Source organism: Castor canadensis, chromosome 9, assembly GCF_047511655.1.
Source record: "Castor canadensis chromosome 9, mCasCan1.hap1v2, whole genome shotgun sequence".
Taxonomy (NCBI): Eukaryota; Metazoa; Chordata; class Mammalia; order Rodentia; family Castoridae; genus Castor; species Castor canadensis.
In genome coordinates this window covers 41,858,236-41,880,960 of record NC_133394.1, presented here as the reverse complement: position 1 = coordinate 41,880,960, position 22,725 = coordinate 41,858,236, and the positions used below count along the sequence as shown (strand labels likewise).

The following is a 22,725-nucleotide window of genomic DNA, read 5'->3' as shown; positions in this document are numbered from 1 at the left end:
CTCTGTGCTTTGTTTCTAAGGAGCAATATCCTTACAAGGCACCCAGACCCTCGGCAACCCAGGTCCATGCTCCAGTGCACACATCTTGTTAGCACATACAGACAGGACTTGTCTCCTGCTCTCACTGGAGCTGCTGTCTGGGCTTAAGAGCAGAAGAGCAAAAAGAAAGCCCGTACCTATGTTATAACTTTTCCAAGTGTAAAATAATAGAAAACTAAGACTTCACTCTTTGTCAAATGCCACTGTTCTTCATTAGGTTTATGTAATAAGGAGGGAAGACACAGAAATAAGTGACTTGTTCCTAAGTGTAAGAAATACTACCTGGGTGTGAGACTGCAGGCAGCTGCCTCATCTCTGTAGTTTTAAGATAGAGGCTTGCCAGTTTGGGGAACCAAGAGAGTCCCAAAACAGATCTCTAACCCCAAGAGGGAGTGAGAAGTGCAAGAAGTTAAGGATACCACCTGTGACAGACAAAGGAGCGAGACAGCAAGAGTGCCAGGAAAATCTTCAGGTCTGACACCAAGGAAAGGAGAAAAGCCAGAAAGGAAGATTGACTAGGAAGAGCCTCAGGGTTCCTGAGAAAGTCCCTACCAGCACATCATGGAGTGCTAGTGCAAAGATCACTCACAAAGGAGACTGATGGTGGACTGAAATGACCAGATCCTGGTGCCATGCTGCCTTCAGTCATTGGCTGGGAGCTCCAAGAGAGAGCTCATCCAGCTTACACCTGCAGGGGACCTTGAGGGCCTGAAGCAAGAGGCTGTCAGCTGACTGCTCTCAGCACCACAGTGAGGGCACCCCAGCAGACAGCACCATGGTGGCAGATCCACTCATGCAGACATTTGTTGGGGCTGCTTTTCCAGGGTTCCCATGAGTGTCTTCCTGGGGGTGGGTAGACTTACAAGAGTGAGGTTAGCAGGGCAAAGTGCCACTTCTGTCCCTGAAAATAGTCCCAGGTGCACAAGTGGACTCATCAGTCTCCTGCTCCACCCTGAAATTCCCCTCCCTTTGAGCTGACACTTCTGCACATCTGCATAGTACAGCAAACCTTACTCCTAAGGAGTCTGGACCCCTGGTCACCATGCTGTGCTCAGGCCAGCTGTACTTGTCTCTTCTCAGTTACAAATAGGCAATGCGGAACAAGGGACACTGGAGTGTGTCCTTAAGTTACACACACACCCTCCTTGCCCCACTGTGAGCCAGCAACCCTACCTCATCTTGCTGATTAAGATCAACTAACCCTGCCAATTTGGTGCTTCTTAGACAAGAGGAATCCAGGATGCTTAGCTGTCAATTGTAGCTTGCAGTTTAACAGGACTCTTGCTTTGTCCCTTAGCAAAACGCACCTATAGGGGAGTAGAGTCTTCAACTCTGCCAGTCCAAAGTTGCAGGAATGGAAGAATAAAATTTTCCAATGAGCACTGAAGGTAAGTGGGGCCAGTGCCTGCTTTCACCTCTTGAATCTGGGATCCCACTAGGATCATGGTGCCACGTGGAGTTTCTAAATCAGTGCGGATAGTGTATCCTAAAAGATGGCACCCATAGGTATAGGCATTCCCTCTGAGCTGGTACTGAGCAATGCCACCAGGCTGGTGCAATACACCCAGTGGGTCCCGTGGCCATGGGCCTACTCCTGTCCGTCTACACTGGAGCATGGATCCCTTCTTTGGATGATATGTTTTATGGGAGTCCATGCCTGCGAATCAGGTTCTTGTAAGCCCCTAGATGGTGGTGCTGGCTGGAGCTCTGAAAAGCAAAGGCAAACCCAAATCCCTAAGAGAACAAACCATCCTGGAAAGGGCCTAACATAGTCAACAAATCATCACGTGGCTTATTGATCAGGAGGATCACAGTTCCAGGTCAGTCTGGGCAAAAAGTTCACAAAACCACATCTCAACCAATAGCTGGGCCCAGTGGCACACGCCTGTCATCTCAAGCTATAAGGGAGACTGAGATGTGGGGAATCGAGGCTTCAGGCCAGCCTGGGCAAAAACATTTCAAGACCCTATCTTAACAGTTAAAAGCTGAGCATGGTTGTGCATGCTTGTTATCCCTATGATGGCAGGAAGCATAAATAGGAGGACTGTGGTCCAGGTAAGCCTGGGCAAAAAGTGAGATCCTATCTCCAAAATAACCAGAGCAAAAATTGCTAGAGGCATAGTAGAGAGCCTGCCTAGCAAGTACAAAGCACTGAGTTCAAATTCCAGTAATGCCAAAAAAAGTTATGTTAGGGAACTCAGATTTTTACCCTTTAGATTTTTAAAAGGGCTACTAATCTTCACCAGCTCCCCCCGTGAAGATGATACCGTCTTTCATTTGTCATCTACGTTGTGTAGGGGTAGCATGTATAGGAAGGGTAAGTTTCAGGAGCTTCTGCCTGGCTCTCTGTACTGGGATAACTCCACAGGCCAAAACCTTCCTGGTCAATGGAAAAACAGCATTGCTTATTCCTTAAATGTTAGGAATAATTTACTGAGTGATCGTTTGTGCTTGGCATTTTCTTTGTAGGAAGGTCTTCAATAATAAATTCAATCGATGTATCAAGTGCTACAATTTGGTTAGAGAACATGTTCTGCATGCTATCACGCCTTTGAAGTTTGTTGAGGCATACGTGATGGCCCAGTGTATGGTTAGTTTTGGTAAGTGCTATGTGTACTTGAAAAGGGTTTGATGAGTTCTGTGATGTTCCATGTTTGTCATCGAAGTCAGGTTTTTGTAGTTAAGTTTGTAGTAAATTAAGAATATACTTAAGGTTTTGATCATGTTCACATTTTCTGTACTGGAATGTTGGTTTGCTTATTCTATCAGTTATTAAGAGATAAAAAATCTCCCATGACGTACATAAGTTTCTGTTATTCTGCAGTTATATCAATTTCTGCCTTATATAAATCAGAGTATGTATTATTACACATGTACAAGTACATGTTTATCAAATATCCCTGGGGAGTATGTAGTCTTTTCTTTCCACTCTTATTTTCAACTTTTCTGTAGCTGTTTTAGAGTGCCTCTTATAAACAGCATATATTTAGAGTTACACAATTTATTCGGTCTGGCTATCTTTGTCTGTTAATATGGGCATTTTTACATGGGTTTAAATACATCGGTTTATTAATGACCATTTGTTCTATCTGTTTCTTTTTCATTTCTCTCTCCTTTCTTGGTTTCCTTGGAATATATTTGAGGTGTTTTGTTTTGCAGTACTCAGGGCCTCATTTTTGCTAGACAAGCACTCTATCAATTGAGCCATACCCTAGTCATTTTGCTTTTAGATTGTTTTTTACAATTTTTACTTTTGCCCTGGCCAACCTGGGACTCTGATCCTCCTACCTCTACTTCCCTAGTAGCTGGGTTCACTTAAGGTTTTTCTTATTATTATTATCCCATATGCTCCACCCTACTACGAAGTTAGAGGTCATACAACATTTTATCTTTTATTAGGTATTATCTAGAAGATAGCATGCGTCCTTTTTACTCATTAAAATCTAATATTGACTGGGAATTTTGTCCTCCTCCTGGCAAGTGCAAGAACTTAAAAATATTTTTACTTCATTTATCATACCCTTACTAGAATGTTATTGTATATATCTATATAGATATATATGATTATTTTATATGAGCAATATTAAATTAGACTTGCATTTATGATAATTGCCTTTTAATATTTTTGCTTTTCATTGCCCTTCATTTCTTCCTTGCATCTGGAATTATTTTCCTGTTTTTTGTTGAAGAACACCCTTCAGCATTTCCTTTGTTGTGGGTCCGTGGCTCAGCCAGGGATAAACTGACATCCACAGATGTTAAGAGACTAGGTAAGATGCCAGTTTGATAATTACAAAATCTGTTTTTTAAGGTACAAACTATACTTTTTAATCTTTTAAGTTTTATATACCAGAACTTTAGTATGAGATCTAGGAGGTTGGTAGACACTCTAGTTTTGTTTACTTAAATATCTTCCATGATGACCCAAAGGGAAATAGTACTAGTTTTAAAAGTCTTCTCAAGATTAGTCATTGAAGCTGGTGGGAGGCCTGCCTGAAGTGGGGATCATGCCTATAGTGAACATGCCCTATTTGGTCATCCTTGGGCAGTTGACAGTCATTGCTTTGCAGGTTTCCTTACTTTCCTGACTTAAAATTTGTCATGCAATAATTCTCAAACAGTATTAAATCACAGTATCAGTGCATCTTCAGAAGCATGTCCTACTTTTACAAAAGTGTTGGCTGATTGAAATAGAATGCTTAAGGCATTCATATTAGGTCTTCAATCACAATGATATTCTGATATGTAAATTTTCAACAAGAATTTGGTGGAAGTGGGGGGATGGATTGAGTAAGCATTTTACCTGCTCAATCATTAGCTATGAATGATCGTTTGTATGTCCATTGCTGCTGTGAGTCACAATCTGGAAGATGGTGTACCCAAAACAGAGTTAATTACCTGTTACTTACTGAAGGTCATTTTTAGGCATTGATGACATATATGGAAAATAGAAATTCAGTCTTGATTATAATTCTATGTAGAATAATATATTTAACATATAATTATATCTATTATATATAGAATTTGATTGTATGATTATACTATATAATATATAATTTTTATATTCAATTATTATCAAGACTGAATTTCTACTTTCCATATATTTCTTATAATATATATAATATATAATTATACATGTAACTTGATATATAATTACATATTATATGTAACTATAAGGCAGTTGGAAATGTATTGATACACAAAAAATGCAATGAATATGTTACCTGAATATTTAAAAAATATTTTGTTAGCATATAATAGTTGTACAGGGGATACATTGTGATATTCACATATGTGCTAACACTATATCTTAGATTTACCCCCTCCATTCTCCCTTTTCTTCTTCTCCCCCTCCCCGCTTCTTATTTAAAAAAAAAAAACAAATTGATATGAGCTTCACTGTGTCCTTGAGAGGCTCCAGTGGATGGTTTGAATTCCACCTTCTTGTTCTACCTGCCTCACGTACATCTTCACTTACCAAAAGCTTACGCTGCTTTGCAGAGATTGTGCCGTCCTTGCATAAGGCTAATTCCCAGTTACAAATCCACATAAACATAAGCATGAATGTATATGCATGAAAAGCACATCCACTGGGATATACACATGCCAGGGGAGACGTATCAGATAGATAAAGAAACTGGTATCCTAGGCTCTGCTTTTATTATTGAACTTTGATATGATACAAAGTATTCTCTTGACATAAATGGAATTAATATGAAATAAGTAACAGAATAATAATGAAGTGGAAGTTTTGGATCCAAGATCCAAACTCCTGAGATTCCATATGCCAGGTCTGGTCACCCACCCCTAACTGCCAAATGAAGAGGCATTGTGAAAAGAAAGGAGGTTTATTACATGGCTGGGAACAAGCCAGAGAAGAGGCAAAGTTAGCACTCAGCCCATCTTCAGCCGTCTTCAGACTTGGGCTATAGGTTTAAGTTGACAAAAGAACTGGGGGCAGGAGACAAAGCTATGCATAGTTAAACAGCACACACAGGTGTGTGCTGGTTGACCATTATCTCAGTCCAAGGGCTCTGGGAGAGGTTCTGGAGTTGATATCTGGATTTCTTCTCAACTGGCAGGTGATCTATCCTTAGGAAGGTCTACTGTTGGGGGTAGTTTCTGACCCTTGTTATGCAGCTGTTATCATCATTCCTTCCTTCCTTGATCCCAAGGTGGTTGCAAGATGACTTGCAGAGAGAGTGGCTCAGAGGGAAGACAGATACAAAATGGAGGACAGACACCATGCTTTTCTCTTGGTAGTAATTAATTCATGGGCCCAAGGAGTCAGAGCTTTTCAGCAAAAGTAGACAGAGCACCTCTTACAATTACAGGAAAGTCTCCAAACACTAGGAAGATAAGCAACATACTTTGTAAGTAAGTCTCAAGGGACATTAGAAAGAGTAAATGTCAGCTGGGTGCCAGTGGCTCATGCCTGTAATCCTAGCTACTTGGGAAGTTGTAGTAAGGGGAAAATAGTTTGTGAGATCCCATCTCCAAAATAACTAGAGCAAAATGGACTGGAGGTGTGGCTCAAGTGGTAGAACATCTGTTTTTCAAGTGCAAAGCACTAAGTCTTACCAAAACCCCAGTCTTACCAAAAAAAAAGCCAAATATCAATATTTTTATTAATTTTAATGGATGTATGAAAGCATAAATATACTTATTAGTGGAGTTCCATGTGAGGTTTTTATAAACACATGCATTGTGTAATGTTCAAATCAGGTTAAACATATCCATCTCCTCAAACACTTACTTCTTTATAGTGAAAACATCAATTACCTTTTCATCTAGCTTTTTTAAATACAGTATTGCAGTATCACAGTATCTATAGTACTATTGTAGTAGTAGCTAAACAAGGGCACACTAGAACATCTTATTCCTCTCTAACTATGGCTTAGTACCTCTTCATCATCTTCTCCCCATCTGTTGATTTTTCATGGACTGGAAGAATCAGTATTGTTAAAATGGACATACTACTCAAAGCAATCTACAGATTCAATGCAATCCATCAAAATATAAATAACATTCACCACAGAACCAGCAAAAACCATTCCTACAATGTCATCATGTCTTATAGTTTTTGTTGTAGAGGGCTTTCACCTCTGTGATTAAATTTATTCCCAAAGGTTAAGGATGTAATTTGGTGGTAGAGTGGAATATGTGTGAGGCCTTGGGTTCAACCACCAGCACTGATAAATAATTGTTCCTAGGGTTTTGTTTTTTTTTAATAACTTGTAAATGGAATTGCTTTCTTGATTTCTAGTTCAGATAGTTCATTATTGGCAATGCTGCTGGGTTTTGGGTGCTGATTTTGTAACCAACAACTTTGCTCATTTACTAATTCTAACAGTTTTTTTGGTGTGGGTCTTTGGAAATTTCTGTATATAAGATCATGTCATCTGCAAACATGTCACAATTTGACTTCCTCTTTTCCAGTTTGAATATAATGATATTTCTTTATTGCCTGATTGCTCTGGCTATGTTGAATAAAAATAGTGAAACTGGGCCTCCTTTGCTTGTTTCAGATCATAGAGGGAAAGCTTCCAGCTTATCCCTATTCAGTATCATGTTAGCTGTTGGCTTATAATACATGGCCTTTGCTAGATTAATATACATTCCTTCTTGCCTAATTTTATTTTTATACATTTCTATAATGAAGGGATGTTCAATTTTATCAGATGACTTTTCTGCATTTTTTCTTTTTCTTTTCTTTTCTTTTTTTTTTTTTTTGGCAGTACTGGAGTTTAAAGTCAGATCCTCATGTTTGCTAGGGAGACACTCTACCACTTGAGCCACTCTGCCAGCTCTTTTTTGCATTGGGTACTTTTGAAATAGGTTCTCATGAACTGTTTGCCCAGGCTGGCTTCAAACTATGATCCTTCTGATCTCTGTCTCCTAAGTAGCTAGGATTACAGGAGTGAGCCACAAGCACCCAGCTTCTGCATCTTTTGAGATAATTACATAGTTTCCATCCTTCATTCTATTGATTTGGTATATCGTGTTTACTGATTTGAATACATTAAACCATCATTGCATCCCTGGGATGTCTTACTTGGTCATGATGAATAATCTTATCAATGTACTGTTGGATTTGCTTCAGTAGCATTTTGTTGATGCTTTTTGCAGCTATGTTTGTCAAGTGTCCTGGCCTATAATTTTCTGTTTGTTATGTCCTAGTCTCGTTTTTGTGCCAGGGTAATGATGGCTTTTTGGAATTTGTTTAGAAGAATTCCCTCCTCCTCACTTTTTTGAATAGCTTAAGAAGAACTGGACTTAGTTATTCTTTAAGTGCTTGGTGGGACTTTTGTTTGATAGCAGAGTTTTTATTACTGACCCAATCTCACTACTTGTTTTGGTCCATTTAGGTTTTCTATTTCTTCATGATTCATTCACAGGAAGGTATAAATGTCCAGAAGTTTGTCCTTTTTCTATAATTGTTGACACATTTGTTCATGATAATCTCTAGTGATCCCATGTATTTCTGTGGTGTCAGTTGTAATCTCTCCCTTTTAATCTATGATTTTATTTATTTGAGTCTTCTCTCTCTTTTTCTTAGTGTAGTTAAAGATTTGATAACTTTGTTAACTTTTCAATTTGTTATTTATTTCATGTATATCCACTTGATCTTTATTATACCAACTATTTTTTTTGGTGGTAATGGGTTTTGAACTCAGAGCTTCACACTTGCAAAGCAGGTGCTTTACAGCTTGAGCCACATCTCCAGTCCTTATACTGAGGTATAAGGTGCTGCTCCATTACAGCACCTAGATTACATTCCCTATTAATTGGAGGCTATCTTAGATCAGGTTCCCTAGAAACAGGGCCTAAAACTGGAATTCTTGTGCAAGAACTTATTGGGGGTGAGGAGAAGGCTGTCAGGAGAAAGTAAGAGAGAAAGGACAAGGCAGGCAAAGAAGCCAGGGAAGGTATTCAGCAGGATCTCACCAGGAGATGTCTTATGCAGATTCACAGACCCATTTTCTAGATACTCATTTTCAAGTATCTAGATTTTTCTTTGTTTTATTTTTTTTTTATTGTTGTGCTGGGTGGGGGTACATTATGGCATCCACAAAAGTTCTTATAATATTTCATACTTGAATTTACTCCCTCCATCATTCTCGCTTATCCCCCCTTCCCCCATTCTTTGAACAGTTTCACAGTTCTCATTTTTCCATTTTCATACATGAGATAATTCTGATACAGGTATTTTGAGAAATTCAGAGTTACAGACTTGGAACAAGAGAGGTGTTCTGTCATTATACATTAGAGACACCTGCACACCCATGTTTATAGCAACACTGTTCACAATAGCCAAGCTATGGAACCAGCCTAGGTGTTCAACAAGAGATAAATGGATAAAGAAAGTGTGCTATATAAACACAATGGAGTAGTGTTCAGCTGTAAAGAAGAATGAAAAGCAAAAGAAAAAGTTTTTTAAAAAATTTAAAAAGAATGAAATTACATCATTTTCAGGAAAGTTCATAAACTGAAGTTTATCATGTTAAGTGAAATAAGCCAGACTTAGGAAGGCAAATACTGCATGTTCTCCCTCATATGTGGATTCTAGATCCATATTTCTAGAAAAAAAAAGGACAGGAACATAAAGAGAGAACCAGTAGGAGGGGGAAGAGGAGAGGATGATGGGGTACAAATAGGATAGAAGTGACACTGAGTTGTTGACCCAAGTTCATGTCCTGGTGTAGTTGATGACTGAAGATGCTGGGCCAAGAGTTAAGAGTAAAACAAGCACATGTTTATTGGAAGATAGCAAAGCTATCTTTAGCTTTGGAAAGCTAAAGCCATAGTATAGCTAAGTCTAGGAGTGATGCAGGGTGCTTCCTGGCTTAGGTCCAACCATTCCACCTTGAAACTACATTTGCAATTGGCTGCCACCAAGTCAGCTCCTCACTGTACCCGTCCACTTGCTGCCCCCTTCTTATGGAATAGGATGTTTCTAAACGGTCTGGTCAGCTTGTCCTGGCCTTGGGGCCTACATCTTGCAGCTGAACTTTGGTTTTTTTTTATTAGAGGCTGTTATTTCTGTGAGAAACTTCTTGTTTCCCATCCCCCTTTCACATGTCTGCTTCTAAAGTGTCTCCCTCATCCAAAATGGAGTCATCTCTGTCATTGTTCTCTTACAAGTCAATTAGGAAAAAGTTTCTCTTTTATGTATTTAGTCTGTATTACTTCCAAGAATGTGTGTTGATCCTTGGGGTATGTGTATAAGTGGTGGTGGGAGTGGATAATTTTTTCACAGGCACCTCCAGAACACTTTAGAGAATACACAGGTACTTCTGCAAAACTCAGGCTGGTAGGTTTGAAAAGGCCTGGAGCTGGGCAGATCAACAAGCACTCTATGAGAGTGGAAGCCCAGTTCATGCCAGCCTACACCCAAGTACACTATTTGAGGTCAAATTATTTTTTCCTTTTTATTAAATATAATGGTACAAAGTAACCCTTTAAATGGAATGGGAAACTGATATTTGGATTTAAAATATTATTAAGTTTTTCCTAAATTTTTCTTTCCTAAATTAAATAAACCCAACCATTACAGGCTTTCCTCATGGAAATCTGTTTCCCAAACATTTGATCTTTTTTGTTCTTCTTGTTATTGTTTTTTTTTGGTACTAGAGGTTGAGCTTAGGGCCTGGTCCTTCCAAGGTAGGCACTCTACCACTTGAGCTACACTCCTAGCCCAGTCTTTTTTTCTTCTATCCAGATTTATTGACATATGTATTTATAGTAAAATTCACCCTCTTGAGGTATACGGATTGGTAACAATTTCATATCTAACAAACATGAAAATTTAAGAAGCAACCAAACCCGTTTCATTCGGGTCTGTGATCATTGTATGTTTGCTTCTAGGAAATGTGATTGTAAGAAGAATAACAAGTTAAAAGGCTCTAGCAGAGAAACAGAGAACATTTGAGTCCTCTATATACCTGAATGGTGTTAGTGGAGTTTATACATTGTCTGAATCTGCTGAGGCTGCATAACAATATGAGTTTAGCTAGCAGACATTAATTTTTCTCTTGGTTCTAGCAACTACAAATCTAAAATTAGGGTGCAGTTGGATTGGGCCCTGATGAAGGCTCTCTTACTTTCTAACTGCTGCACATGTAACAGAGAAAGAACCAGAGACAGTGATATCTCTGATAGCTCTTCTTTGATTTGCTTTCTTGTGCTAAGGCTCAAATTCAAGCCCTTGCACATGAAATGTTTCTTCTTATATAGACATTAATCACCCATCACTGACACACACATACACACACACACACACACACACACACACACACACCTGCTACTGTCTCTTAAGTTCATCTAGACCTGACTATTTACTGCAGTCCTCATCTCCAGATACCATCCAATTAGAGGTTAGGGTTCAACATGAATTTAGGGGTGAGCTCAATTCAGTTCATCACATATCCATAGGGTGTACATCTGAGTCAAAGCTTCAGACCTATAAATGGTTTGGAGTGGGCGAGGGGCAGAAAATCTCCCACTTCTCTAGAAGCACCAAAGCTGCCCTTTTCTTGTTACCACGTTTGAATGGGGATATGTAGTGCTCCAGTGTTTCTGTGGGTAACTCAGAGCTACGTGTTTTCTTATGCCTCATTCAGGTCAAAGAATGTCAGGTTTGGAAGCCAGGTTCTTCTTCAGGGACCTCACTTGTGAGTCTAGTTGAAGTTCTCTCCTTCAGGGAAACCAGAATCTTCCCAGCATTTGAAGTTAATAGTCAGCTACCTGACAACTCAAGGTTAGTTTAATCTCTTTATTCTAACTGATGAAGTCTCAGTGAGTCTGTTTTAAAAAGAGGGTAAAGTTAATGGATTTTTCTCTCATATTCAAAGTTATAAAAACAAAACAGAAAAGTCAAGATGGCTTTGATGGGTTAGAATAAAGCCTGAAGCTTCTGTACTTGGTATTTACATGAGGCTTGCCTTAACAGAAAAATGTGAAATGTTACTATTGCTAACAAGAACTGCTTGGGGATTCCTCAAACAAAAGAATCACTTTGCATATTCAGCAGAAAAAAAATGTGAGTGTGAAGAATACAAAATTCTAACTGAAGACTGAAACTAGGTCACTTTTGTTTCTACCAAAAAATAATAGATAATAAAAACCTATAGCTTTGAAAATAAGATCTAAGATATTCTTAAAATGCTTTAACATGGTGGGATCTAATTATAAGGATAATTTGAGTAAATAAGCATTGCTCCCAAATACATAAAATCTTTTCATTGCAATTGTTTCCACGTGTCTTTTTGCGAGCTTCCCAAGTCAAGTCCAAGAGTGGCAGAAAATAGTCTTTTCTTCAATGGCAGGTTTGCATTACATAGTCCTCCATTACTGTTGAGTATGATCTGGTTTGGTTCTGGGTGCTATAATTTGAGATTGTAGACAGGGATGGCCCCTGGAAAGGGAGTGGCTGCCAGTCAGGGGAGAGAGAAGCACAGCATCTTGAGTTACCAAGTGATTAGGAAGTGCAATGAGACTTCAAAATGAAAGAGCAGAAAACTATCTTCTCTCTATCCCATAATCAAATCATGAAAGTCTTGATTTTCCTTATAAGTAGTCATGTGTTTACCTCAAAGCAGTCACTGAAATAAAGACCTGGGGCAGAGAGCTTGCTTTGGAGATAAATCCCAGGAGGCAGAAATATGGAGGTGGGAAAGTGAGGCTGGGAAGGGAGACAGTGAAGAGCTGACCACCCTGCATCAACTGGCACTCTCTAACAAACTTGTGGGATTACATTTTTAGGTTGAGCCACTGCAGGAGAGGGAAAGTGGCACATTCTCCCACCCCTCCCTCCTCCATTGGTTAATAGCTGTCTGGGAAATGTTAAGGCCCCCACACTTTGAACTGTGTCTCCTTGCATTGAAGCCAGCGCACAAGGTCCACGGGAGCAGTTCTGGGGAACTCAGTAGCCCAAAGGGTCTGAACAGCAAGCATCTCACACGGTGAGGCCCACTGGGGTTTCCCTAAGAACCTTGTCTAAATATACGTACATAATTGCCAGAAGGATGAAAGCTATTTTTCTGATGAAACTGAATCCTTAAATTTAAGTGACATTGATGATATTGTCACAACCACCCTGCTTAGAGTCTTGAAAAACAATCAAATCTCTAACTTTCTAGGACATTAGCCTTTGCAGAGTTTTCAACAGTCAACTCAAGATCCAAAGGCATCATGAATACTGTCAATAATAGAAACTATAGGCTCATGCTCTCAGACAGGGCTGGGAGAGAGGAGGGAGATGTATGTCTGTCTAAGCAGCAAGTACCAACTGTGGACTTCCACTACTGTGAAATAAGCTTTGGGAATTCATTGCCCAGGCCAATAGGTTCACTTGGACATCTGTTTCTGTAAAATTAGCAAGTAATATTTTGGGGGGCTTTGTTTTTGTTTTGTTGTTGTCTGGGTGGGAGTGGAGTTTGAACTCAGGGCTTTGCACTTGCAAAGCAGGCACTTTATCACACACCCCCTGTCCATTTTTGCTCTGGTTATTTTGGAGATGGGACTCTCAGGAACTATTTGCCTAGGCTGTCCTTAAATAGTGATTCTCCTGATCTCAGCCACCCAAGAAGCTAGGATTACAGGGGGGATCCACCATCACACGCATATTTTTGTGTTTTTTTCCTGAAAGAGAGCCCAAGATTGTATAAGTTTCAGGATTCACAAAACCTACATTTGCACCCAGTTCTCTGGTTATGTGATTTGGAACTCCATCACGACAACATTCAAAGTTTGATGTAATTATTTTTCCATTTTTGATTGCCTAATCTTGACTTTTATCCACCTCTTCTTTCTCAATCTTTCTTGCTCTCTTAGGCTCTTTTCATGGTTTGCTGGCACTTGGCGGATGCTGCGACAAAGGAATAGTGGAAGAAACAACAACCTTTGTGCCCCAGACTGGAGTGCAAGAGGGTCAGGGTAAATTAACAATAGACAATTCCCTGGTTCTTCCAGGTAACAGGCCAAAGCACCTTAGCCTCTCTCGCTTTTATGTCTTTTTTAAAAAAGTACTTTAAGATCATTAGTTAAATATTAACTTTAACATCCAATGATTTGAAATTCATGTATATCTTCATTTCTAAAACTATTCCCAAGTGGAGCCTGATGTTGCTATATTTGTGTCCATAAGCACAAGGGTTGTACTCAAACTATACACCAATACCCTGGGTTCCCCACCCGGGTGCTCCTGGAGCATTTTTTCTGGCTTGCAAAGCTTGTGACTAAGACGGAGGTGTATTTGGTAAAAGTCAACTCAGAGGAAAACTATTTAAAAGCCCATCTACACTACATTAGAGGAAGGAGGAGGGCTGGTGTGCTCACTAGAATCTTGGAGTCAAGATTAGCAAATATTAATTGGACTCTTCCATGGTTCCACTTAGGAGTCTCAGCTCTGGCCAGGAGATGCAGACTCAAACAGTAAAATGGCAGCCCAGAACAGCCAGTGCTTCACATCATCCAGGTTCACAGGAAATGCTATGGGAACATTAAGAAGGGAGCAGCTAGCCTTGCCCAGGGCACTCCCAAAGTCTCTATAGTCCAGGAGGTGTTAAAGAATGGGAATTGAAGCCAGGCACCAGTGGCTCACTTCTGTAATCCTAGTTACTTTGGGAGGGTGAGATTGGGAGATTGAGATTGGGCTGGCCTGGGCAAAATAGTTCAAGAGAGACTTCATCTCCAAAATAACCACAGAAAAATGGACTAGAGGAGTGGCTCAAGAAGTACAGTGCCTGCTTTGTAAGCGCAAAGCCCTAGTTCAAACCCCAGTACACCACCCCTGAAAAAGGGAATTTACCAGACAGAGGAACAGCATGTGCAAAAGCCTAGGGTCTCTAGTGGAAACCAAAGAAAGGAAGGAAAAGGGAAGAGGAAAGACAGGGCAGGACAAAGGGTGAGAACTGTGGGGAGAGAGGAAGGCAATTTGGGAAGGAGCTTGGCTGTTATTTCCCAGATTATATGGAGCCTGTGAAAAGTTTTCAGCAAACAGAAGAGTTTTATAGAAAGATTTCTCTGAGGCAGCTGCAGAGAAAAAAGGTAAGTCTGGAAATGGCACTGCGATTGGCTTAGTCCCCCTTGCTGCTGTCACAAATTATCACCAACAGAGTAGCTTAAAACAACATCAACCTTTTCACTGGGAGTCCTGGAGTTCAGAAGTCTGAAGTGAATCCTAGGGGTTAAAAGCGAGGTGTAGCCAGAGCTGATGACTGTGGAGGCCCAGGGGAGCATCAGTTTCCTCTTCTTTTCCAGCTTTTGGAGACCACCTGCATTGCTTGGCTCCAGGTCCACTTCCTCCCTCTTCCAAGTCTGTCACTCCAGCTTGTGGGTCTGTCATTCCAGCTCCTCTTTTCTTGACATTCCTGCCTCTCTCTTAGAAGGGCTTCGTGATTACACCAGACCCACATGTTTAATCCAAGACAACCTTCAAGTCTCAAGATCCTTCTCTTGGTCACATCTGCAAAGACCCTTTGCCATGTAAGGTAACATTCACAGTTCTAAGGGATTCCAATGAGGACATCTCTAGAGGCCATTGTTGAGCCTCCCACAGTGACAGCCTCCAAGCAAAAATCAAATGAAGCCTGCAAGTGTGTGAGAATAACTTAAAACAAGAGTGTCTTTCCTTCCAAAGAAATCTCTTGCAGTTGCTTTGGGTGGGGTGGGGAGGGGGCTGAGAGGGAGAGACAATGGGGAAATATAAATAATGTACAATATAAGTCTGATCAGAATTGTCACCTTGAATCCCCCCATAATGAATATATCCTAATAAAAAATTTATAATAAAAAAAGAGATTCTTTCCTTCCAGTAAGAAAGACTATAATGTTTCATTTACTTTTTCCCTGTGCAGAATGAGAAGCTAGTTATGAACAAAACTAACACACAGTGAGTGAAAGAAATCAGTATTCTGGATGCTTTTTCTCTTCTTACCCATGTGCTGTCTTTTTCATTATATAAGTGCTGTCACCCCAGGTTGCAGAGCCCATGGAGTCACGCAAAATGGAACAATACTGTCTTTCATGAGGCTTTGATTACAGCATCAAAGTTGGGTAAGTCTGGAGTGAAGCACGTCGATGTACAGGGATTTGGAAAATAGATCTTAAACTTTTCTGTTTGAGGTCTTGGGAGCTGTCAGTGATCTGATTCACATTTTTATCTCCCACACAGTGGAGCACACATTCTATAGTGGACATTTGCTGACTGCTGACCCAGTGTGACTTCCTCCTTCCTGCATCCTGACGGTACTGGGTTTTTGATAGGACAACCAGCTCATGCACACATACTTGGGGAAGGTACTGAGCACAGTTCATTCCTTGTGCCCCAGTCTATGGGCCATTGACCAAGTGATGTGAGGGTGTGAGTCTGGAACTTCTGCAGACACTTAGCATGAAGAAAAATGCCATGCTGAACCACTGAAGAAAATCAACCCCAGCCTGCCCTTTGTCTGGACATTCCAGTTAAATGAGCCAGTAAATCTTTTTATTCGTTAAGCTAGTTTGAATTGGGCTTTTTATTTTTACAAACTAATGTCTCCTAACAGCTACATGCTTATCCTTTGCTAAATGAATGTGAATGAAGAAATGGATTTTTAAAAATTACATTATTCTTTTCTTTTGGTGGTGGTGGTAAGGGGGGTGGTACTGGAGTTTGAACTCAAGGCCTCGTACTTGCTAGGCAGGGGTCTACCATGCCCTCAGCCCTTTTTGCTTTAGTTATTTTTCAGCTAGAGTCTCAAATTTTTACATGAACCAGCCTGGACTACAATCCTATTTACACCTTCTGTGTAGCTGGGATGACAGGTGCAGCTGGTATGGGGTCTAGCTAACTGTTTGCCTGGGCTGTCCTTGAACTCCAATCCTCCTCATCTCTGCCTCTTGAGTAGCTGGGCACCTCACTGGGTCCCTACAATAGTCTTCTTAATGCTACTCAGAACATTCTTTGATCTAACATTTTTAGTGCTGATCTCATCAAAATACCAGCTTTTTTTTCCTGAGCTCTAGCAGAAATTAGGGAAAAAATTACAACAGAATCATAAAGTTAGGCAAACAAAGTAGAGAATTTTCAATTATAGAAGTGATTTTCTTTTTCTTTTTTGTGGAACTGGAGTTGAACTCAGGGCTTTGTACTTGCAGAACAGGTACTCCACTGCTTGAGCCACACCTCCAAATGCATTTTGCTCTAGTTACTTTGGAGATGAAGTCTCATGAACTATTTGTCCAGGCTGGCCTCAAGCCACAACCTTCCTGATCTCAGCCTCCCAAGTAGCTGGGATTATAGGAGTGAGCCACCAGCACCTGGCATAGAAGTGATTTTCTACAGAGAGGGTTTGAGGGAGAACAATCCCAATCAGATTGCTGAGAATGAAGTTCCTTGTCTTGGGGCAGCTTTTGTAAGGTAAGTATTCATTTCTCCTTAGCTTATCTGAATTTGAGGCTTGGTTTTGGAAGACCCATGAAGATAAAGAGGGTGTCAAGACCAGTTCTGGCTCACAGATTGCTCCAAAATCATTTAGTCTAAGTTAAATATTAAATAAAGAAGTGGTAAAAAATCAATTGAAAAACTGAAAAGGAAACCAGTCCCCAAGCTACTTCATAATTTAGGTTAGCAAGACTGCCAAGAAGAAATATCTTGAAGGAAAAAGAATATAATGGGTGGAGTCTGCCCACCCCCCGACCCTAACAACCCCTCACATCATCAAGTCAGTGAAATTCTTTCAATGTCCACCAACACCTCTGAAGGGTGAGCATTTTTGATCCTTCCAAAATAGCAGACAAGGGCTAAGCCACCTGTATGGTGACCTAAGAAACCCCTACAAAATTGCCTTCCTCTGGAATGATATGTCCTTTCCAGACTCATTTGTCTTACTGTTCGGCCTGGTTTGTCATTTTGTCTTAGTCTACAGACTTCTGAAGAAACTCAGAGAAAAACATTGCTTTGTAGAGATTTAAAATTCCTGTGGACTTTCATGTAAGTTAATCACTGCTACTGTTGTCTTAAGTATTTAAATTATATGCCACTAATTAATGCGTTGGTCCTCTCTGCATTTTCTCATTGAAGGCATAATTTTGTAACTGTAAATATATTCAAGCATATTAAATACATTTTTCCCGAGTGCTTCATATAATATGTATGTAAACATGACTTTTATTCTCACATTGGAATAATATAAAATACAAGAGGCAAAACACATGCAAAAAGCCACAAACAATAGAGTGCACATCTAGCTTTTAAACTGCTCATAATTGGTGTATTATTTCTTAGTGGCGTTGGGAAAACTAGGCAGTGTCCTGGAGAAAAATGAAATGGGATCTGCAATCCACACCTAACAGAAAGTTAAATTACCTTGCATAACAGATTTAAGAGTTAACTGGGTGTGTGGGGCATACCTGCAATCCCAGCACTCAAGAGGCTAAGGCAGGAGACTGGAGAATTTGAGGCTAGCCTGGGCTACACAGTGAAAAGATGTCTCAAAAAAAAAAATAGGAGCGGGGTTGCTGGGTGTGTGGCTTAAATGGTAGATTGCCTAGCAAGCACCAGGTCCTGAGTTCAAACCTCAGTACTGCCAAAACCAAAAACAACCCCAAATCCCCCACCCCCTGCCCACACACAAACAACCATCATCTGATGGGGTCATTTGAGAAAATGGAAATAAAATAGGAAGTGCTCTGTAGTTATGGCATTTTTTTTATTCTTGACAACTGCTACAGTGACATGGGGTTTGTAAGGTGGATGTATGTTCACCCATTCCTGCCAAATTGCATTCTCCTGGGGAGTCTTCGGAAAATATGGGGACACAGCAATGGTTAACTTCCTCATACAGAAGACCAGTAACTGTTGGTCCTGCTGAAAGGATTCCCCTGGGACAGAAGCCTTGGTAGTTATGAGTGGGAGGAACCTGGGAGAATGGGTGGAGCTCCAGGGCCCTGCCCTCTTCTCTGGGAGTGGCATGAATGTGAGCAATCCTAGATCAGATGCAACTTTGACTTGATCGGTGTTCCAAACTAATCTGATGTGTACTAGACGTAAAATTGGAAAATGACTGGAGTTGGGAGGAACGAGGAGCGAGGCAGACCAAGGGAAGGGTTCTTTATTCACATTCCATCTGTTCCTTTAATCTAGGTTTGAGTTCATCATTAAGGCAAATGAACCATCTACTGCCATGTGACAGGAACGGAAAACATGTAGTAAGGAAAGGAAGAAGCTAATCCTCAAGTGCAGCCCATCCTGCTCTCACCATCTGCCTGCAACATGGCTTCAGTTTCTCCTCATGTGAAGTTTGAATGAGACAGAAGGGCTCAAACAGGCTGTTTGCCCCTATAGTTCCCCTACTTCATACCTACTTTCTAGAAGGCAAATAATTCCGACCAACTCCAGAGGGAAATGAGTCCTGGCTAAAACATTGTGGCTCTTTTGTAAAGATGTCCCCCTGGTAGTTACCAGAAATAGATATTGGGCTTTGGAAAATGTCGTAGAATGAAAAGGAGGGCCACTGAGTTCATAAATGCTCAAACTGAAACTGTGATTGGCCATGAGAAGCATTTAGTGCAAACCGTTCTTGCTCTATTGGAAGAAGGAGAGACCTAAGAAAGTTAACTGACACTCCCAGGTCATACCTTCTCCCTCTGAAGTACACATCAAAAGATGTGTGCTACCAATTCCAAGTCTACCGATTTCCTTCAATCTTCTGTGGAAATTTTCCTTAACACCAGTGGCTCCCTGACATCCTTCCATGTTTGAACCCTGTACACATAGCCCACTTGTCATAACTGATTGGGCCACGGACATTCCACAATACCACTCACTTGCTCTGCCTCAGAATTTGAAACCACTAGTGATTGAAGACTTTCTGTGGTTGGAAGTAGAATTTGTAAATTCAGGGAATATAACTCGTAAATATGTTAGAGAGTCACATTCCTGTCATGTGTCTGTGTACAAAGGAGCAGAGAATCTGGTCAGCAGGGTGAAGCAGACATACAGAAACAGCAGAAGAGCATGAAAACAGAGTGGGCTCTGGCACCTTCAATTCCTTCCAGACCCTTGCTGAGCCAAACTGCATTCCTGCTCTTGGGTTTTGTGGGGCCCCTGCCCACCCCCCGTATTAGATCAAGTTACTCGCTCCTCTTATCTGCAACCAAATAATACTAATTAATATCTTTGCACATTGTGGGTAAATATTGCAGCCTGGTTAGCTCTCTGCTTACACCCCATGCTGTTAAGCAGGATGCCTGCCTGATCCTTCCTTCTACCACTGACCACTGACCACTGAGAAACACTGACACAGAAGGACATTTGAGAACTGCCTTATTGAGTCCAGAAGGACGAAGTATGGAAGGGATGGTGGTATTAGCATCAACATGCCCACTTTACAGGGATGTGCACAAGAAACTTGCCACAAAGGACACTAAGCCACAGCTCCACTTGTCAATGACCTGGCTTATTCCTAAATGGTCCTTCAGATGTCCTGGAATTCTCTTCTCTCTTAGTCATCCAGTCATAACAACATGATGTCATTGTCTCTGTGTGTTCTTAGATCATGTCCTCATGGCCACTGCTGCAAGTCTTGCAAAGTCTGGGTCCCCTTCTTGAAAACAAACATTCTCTAACTGCAGTTTTTCTGCTGGCCCTCTGACTTCCTAGATCCAGGAGTATGGACTCCAGTCTGCCGTTCTATATCATGGACTTTCTTGGGCTAGTTACTTGCTTTCTTTTGCCTGTGCCCTGGTCTCTAAGCTCTCTCCTCCCTCCCCTGTCTTGGGTTGGGTTCCTCAGGAGATTTAGCCTTGGAGTTTCCTACGCTAAGTGGTAAGAATGTTGGTGTCTATCTTACAACTCTCATCCATCATTAGCATATGGCTGTTTCTAGAGAACTGATTTGCTAACAAAGTACTTACTTTGCTTCTGGTTGGCTCCATCTTTAAATCAAGAGAAAGTCTACAGGCAGAGCCAAGGTCCTTGCAATAGGACTCCTCCATGAGGAGTCAAAGGTGAGGTCTGAGGGGACATGGACAGGACATAGCAGCATCTACTATGGGCCATGGGACATCATTATGCAATCATGGCATTGTCCAACATGACAGAAAGTCAAAAGACAAATCATACACAGGAAGCCCAAGCCCTGGATCTAGAAGTGATGAGCCTCAGAACCTTGTGACTCAGGCTGCTGTTCATTGGCTGCTGTTCATTGCCCCCGGCTTCAGGTGGAGGGAACAGAACTGAACCAATTACACATGATTCCACACAGGAGATGTGGAGGTGATCATATGTCAGCAATGCTGATGGTGTTTGTTCACAAATACCATCTTATTCCCAAAGTTGTTCCAAGTTGTTTTTTGTAGTGAAAATGGTAGTGAAGTTTATTAGGAAAGGAATATACTTTCAATAGACTGAAAGTGGATCCTCTCTAGCGAGAGAGAGTGACCTGTCCAAGGTTTGTTAGATTTTATTCAAGTCTCTCTCTCTTTTCTTCCATGAATATAAATGCAGCATCAAGGAATGCCACAGGACAGAGATATTTGTCATTCTATTAAAGCATGTCATAGTCAAAAGAGCATAGTCTTTGGAACCAATAAAACCTAGATTTAAGTCTAATTCTGTTTTTTTGTCTTAAAAAAAATCCTTCTGCTGGGGACTGGTGGCTCACACCTGTAATCCTAACTACTTGGGAGGCTGAGATCAGAAGGATCACAGTTCAAGGCCAGCCCAAGCAAATAGTTTGAGAAACCTTATCTTCAAAATAACCACAGCAAAATGGAATGGAGGCATGGCTCAAATGGTAGAGCACCTGCTTTGCAAGCACAAAGCACTGAGTTCAAACCCCAATCCCACCAAAAAAAGGAAAAAGTCCTTCTCAACCTAAAGGTATGAAGGTAGTTACCTCTCACTATCCAAAGTTTGTTGGTTCCAGTTCCTCACCCTGGGGATACCAAAATCTGCAGATGCTCAAGTGCCATATATATAAAATGAGGGAGAATTTGCATTTAACCTACACATGCCTTCCTGTGTACTTCAAATCATCTTTAAATTACCTGTAATACCTAATAAAATGTAAATGCTATGTAAAAATAGTTGAGTTGTGTTGTTTAGGGAATATGACAAGAAAAAAATGGTACATGTTCAGTACAGACACAATGTTTTTGTCTGACTATGTCCTATTTGTGGTTGAAGCCACAGTTGTGGCACCTGTGGACATGGACAACTCCATGTATTTTCTAAAAGCTTTACTGTCTTTCACATTTAGCATTCCATCCATCTAGAGCTGTTTTTTGTTTATGAGTTTTTCCCCATACTGGTACCCAATTGTCCCAACAACATTTATCACAGAGACCATTCTCTCTCTGGTTGCCTGCAGTGTCACCATCAAGTACCCCTATACTGTGTCTGTTTCAGGCTCTGTTCTTCCCTATTCATTTATTTGTCCATCCCTGGGGCAACACCACACTATCTTACTCAGTTCAGCTTGTAAGTTTTTATAGTTGGAAGAACAGGTTCTTTCACTTTGTTAATTTTCTTCTAGATGTCTCACCAATTCTCTGCCCTTCACATTTCTGTGTACGTTTTATAATTAGCTTGTCAAAATAATTGTCAAGACTTTGATTTGATCTATAAATCAATTTTGGGAGAATTGGCATACATACAGTATGTTTGTTTCCATTTATATAAAGTTAAAAATTAAAAAAACTAATCTATAGTTTTTAGGGGCTGATAAACTTAAATATAGCAAGGCCAGGGCAGTGTCCATCCCTAAGGCAAGGTAAGGGATCATGATTTGGAAGAGATGAATAAGGAGCCTTTGTTTTATTTATGACCCAATTGTAGTTATATGAGTGTCTTTTTATAATCACTTATTAAAATGTATACTTATGTTTTATTTAATTTTGTATATAGTTGTAAAATTATTGTTTCTCTCTTGCTCCCCTCACCTCCCTCACCCCAAGCCTGGCTTTCCCATGAGAAAAAAGCAGCTAATACCTATATAATAGACTGACTTGGCTCCTTGTACAACACTGGAAATATACAGATTACAGTGCTTGAGTATGACAGATAAACAAACATTGCTGGCGCCCTTTCCCTTCCCCAGTAATCTCTAGCAGGATTAGAGCCAGAGATGAGAGGAAAACCTCTAGGAGAGTTAGGTGTTCAGATTTGCCTGTGTGCAGTCTGTGACTTACATGCTGTCC

At 40.6% G+C, this 22,725-nt stretch overlaps 2 long non-coding RNA genes across 3 annotated transcripts; both read left to right on the top strand.

Moving 5' to 3' along the window:
• Window positions 1–1,533: 1,533 nt before the first annotated feature.
• On the top strand, window positions 1,534–15,188 carry LOC141410863 (uncharacterized). Of its 2 annotated transcripts, XR_012435650.1 has the most exons (5): window positions 1,534–2,094; window positions 2,509–2,639; window positions 3,729–3,809; window positions 11,163–11,299; window positions 13,375–15,188. It is a non-coding gene; the product is annotated as an uncharacterized lncRNA (long non-coding RNA). The 2 variants fall into 2 exon arrangements; XR_012435649.1 differs by having other exon boundaries at window positions 1,534–2,639.
• A 32-nt stretch (window positions 15,189–15,220) lies between these two features.
• LOC141410862 (uncharacterized) lies at window positions 15,221–22,261 on the top strand. The gene is made up of 3 exons (XR_012435648.1): window positions 15,221–15,597; window positions 15,716–15,840; window positions 18,668–22,261. It is a non-coding gene; the product is annotated as an uncharacterized lncRNA (long non-coding RNA).
• Window positions 22,262–22,725: the final 464 nt, after the last annotated feature.